Genomic DNA, 3,586 nt, shown 5'->3' on the forward strand with positions numbered 1-3,586 from the left:
CTGTCGAGGCTCAGCCCGCGCACTTCGGGGGCACCTCCGGCTCCGGCGAGCTCCCGCTGGACCCGCATCTCGTGGACCAGGTCGCAGATGTTTTCCAAGCAGAAGGTCTTCATGACCATCTGTTTTCCATTGAAGATGACCTCTCCCACCAGCCCGTTGGCGCCCTTGCCCAGTATCCTGATGCGTTGGATGGAGTCTTTCCCGGGTTGTATGATGAGGGCGCGCTCCTCCTCCACGAGGCAGTGTGTAAATATATATTGCACTGGGTCCGAACAGCAGGAGCAGCCGTTATCTTGACTGCTATGATGACTGGGGTTGGTGTACAGAGTGGAGCACACCTGCCCCTGTTCGTGCACGGCCTGACCCTCGATGAATTCTGAATGGCTTGTCATTTTGCATAGTGTTGGGTAGGAGATAGAGTCATCACAGTTGCTTAATGTTGGGTCGGAGCTATTATCTACGCTGCTTAATGTTGGGTCGGAGCTACTATCTAAGCTGCTTAATGTTGGGTAGGAGCTACTATCTAAGCTGCTTAATGTTGGGTAGGAGCTACTATCTAAGCTGCTTAATGTTGGGTAGGAGCTACTATCTACGCTGCTTAATGTTGGGTAGGAGCTATTATCTAAGCTGCTTAATGTTGGGTAGGAGCTACTATCTACGCTGCTTAATGTTGGGTCGGAGCTACTATCTAAGTTGCTTAATGTTGGGTAGGAGCTACTATCTAAGCTGCTTAATGTTGGGTCGGAGCTACTATCTACGCTGCTTAATGTTGGGTAGGAGCTATTATCTAAGCTGCTTAATGTTGGGTAGGAGCTACTATCTACGCTGCTTAATGTTGGGTAGGAGCTACTATCTAAGGTGCCTAATGTTGGGTAGGAGCTACTATCTAAGGTGCCTAATGTTGGGTAGGAGCTATTATCTAAGCTGCTTAATGTTGGGTAGGAGCTACTATCTACGCTGCTTAATGTTGGGTAGGAGCTACTATCTAAGCTGCTTAATGTTGGGTAGGAGCTACTATCTAAGGTGCCTAATGTTGGGTAGGAGGTCCTGTCGTCTTGGTTTCTTCTCTGTCTTGCTGCCCTCCTTGCAGCAAAGCGGCTTGCAGCCCACTGGTTGGCATCAACTCTTTCTCTTTCAGCTGCCGCCTTGCGTACCTATGCCACGCGATTTTCTCTTCTCACTTCTTGTTGGTGCACAGGTACCACCACACTAGGAGCTCTCCTACCCCTCCCGCGCTCACGTCGCATCTATCGCCACACTCTTGCGTTTTCTCGTTCTTCCCTTTTTGCTCTTTCACGCACCTCAACTAATCGTCTAACTCTTTGTTGAGGGTCCATTGATTATCTTTTGAATTACTCTTGCACGATGTTATACAGCTGCAGAATGTTATACTAGATGGCAATTAAAGTGAAGATTGAACAGTATCCTTGATGGTTTCCACTTGTAGTGAATATAAAGATTGAGTAGTATCATTGATTTCAATCTGAAGTAAAGGTATAACGAGCTTGTATCACTGATAACCCGCTACAGTAAGTGTAAAATTTGACCAGTAGAGATGATTGTTACTGTATTGATAACGCTGTATGTGTGTGTGTGTGTGTGTGTGTGTGTGTGTGTGTGTGTGTGTGTGTGTTCTGTGTTGTGTGTGTGTGTGTGTGTGCGTGTGTGTGTGTGTGTGTGTTTGTGTCTGTGGAAAGAGATCTATGAACCTCACCCCTAATGATAAGGCCAAAGGTCAGTGTAACTGACGGTGAAGTGATGAGGGCCTTAATTACGATGATGAAGGTCTTGTTAGGGTATAGTTGATGATGGCCTTTCCAGGTAGAATAAGGGCAATGGTATTGTCAGCATGATGGTGCAGTGAAGAATATAGTGAACACAAAACAATCCAATCTCATTGAAAATGATATTTTGTAGCTTTGGGTGTAGTGAAGATAAGGATATATTGAAGATAGTGGTTAGTGATGAATGTTTATTGAAGATAAGGATATAGTGAAGATAGTGGTTAGTGAAGGTGAAGGTTTAGTGAAGATAAGGAGATAGTGAAGACAGTGGTTAGTGATGAATGTTTAGTGTAGATAAGGATATAGTGAAGATAGTGGTTAGTGAAGGTGAAATGTTTATTGAAGATAAGGATATAGTGAAGATAGTGGTTAGTGAAGGTGAATGTATAGTGAAGATAAGGAGATAGTGAAGATAGTGGTTGGTGATGAATGTTTAGTGAAGATAAGGATATAGTGAAGATAGTGGTTAGTGAAGGTGAATGTTTTGTCAAGATAAGGATATAGTGAAGATGGTAATACAATGAAGACTGCATGGAAGGAGCTACAAGCGTAATATACAGTATTGATGAAACTTATCTATCTATATACCTATATAAATATCGCTCTATCAATCTATCAATCTAACTATGTATCTATCTATCTATCTTTATCTGAAAGTCAACAATAATGAAATCATTGATATATGAAGTATAACAATGTCCTCTCAATGGCAATTATCTCACCAGAATCTTCTAGAACCTTCCAGAAAACTATGAACTCTGCAGGCAAGGAGGGAAGAATGGTCTCTGGCTATTGATAAAACCATTTTTTTTTTTTTTTTTTCAAAAGAAGGAACAGAGAATTGGGCCAGGTGAGGGTATTCCCTCAAAGGCCCAGACCTCTGTTCTTAACGCTACCTCGCTAATGCGGGAAATGGCGAATAGTTTGAAAGAAAAAGAAGAAATATGTTTACATATACATTTTTATGTATATATATGAATGTATATATAACGTACAGAATAATGCGGCCATCATCAGTATCGAAGAAAACTGAAAAGATGAGGTCCCACCGAGATTCGAACTCGGATTGCTGGATCCAGAGTCCAGAGTGCTAACCCTTACACCATGGGACCTGATAAGAAAAGATGTGATTTCATCTAAATGTTTTACATATAATCAACCAGAGGCCATTCCTCCCTCCCTGCCTGCAGGGTTCAAGGTTTTCTAGAAGGTTCTCGAAGATTCTGGTAAGATCATTACCTTTGAGAGGTCGTCGTTAGGTAACAGTCAGGTTCACTCTATGGTTGGTGTTTGTAGTTGGTTGTCCGAGGATGTTGTTATATTTGATCAATTTTGTAATTGTTGACTTTCAGGTAGGAAGTACTCATTTACGATGCATCCTTGTACTCACAACAACCTTATGAGTCACTTCAAGATTTATCTTCACTACAACTTTATCTTCACTACACTATTAAGGCTGAAGTCAATGGTCACATTCACTACAATCTCAACACAACTGGTCTTATACCTAACCCATATTATCACTACATCCATGTACATGTATTTCTTGCAGAATAACGCAGATATCAATGATTTCTGTGAAAGTTGACATATACAGCCTTACGTATCTATCGATCTGTCTAATATCTGTTTTTTAACTATCTATCTATCGATCTATCTATCTATCTATCTCTCTAAATCAGAAAGTCAACAACAATATCATTAATGATACGTATAACTACGTCCTCTCAATGACAGTTCCTACCCAGAATTTTCGAGAACCTTCTAGAAAACCTTGAACCCTGCAGGCAGGGAGGGAGGAA

At 41.7% G+C, this 3,586-nt stretch overlaps 1 non-coding gene across 1 annotated transcript; it reads right to left on the bottom strand.

Moving 5' to 3' along the window:
• Positions 1–2,824: 2,824 nt before the first annotated feature.
• On the bottom strand, positions 2,825–2,896 carry TRNAQ-CUG (transfer RNA glutamine (anticodon CUG)). The gene has a single exon. It is a non-coding gene; the product is annotated as a tRNA-Gln (tRNA).
• Positions 2,897–3,586: the final 690 nt, after the last annotated feature.

Source organism: Panulirus ornatus, chromosome 58 (assembly GCF_036320965.1).
Source record: "Panulirus ornatus isolate Po-2019 chromosome 58, ASM3632096v1, whole genome shotgun sequence".
In the NCBI taxonomy this organism is placed as follows: Eukaryota; Metazoa; Arthropoda; class Malacostraca; order Decapoda; family Palinuridae; genus Panulirus; species Panulirus ornatus.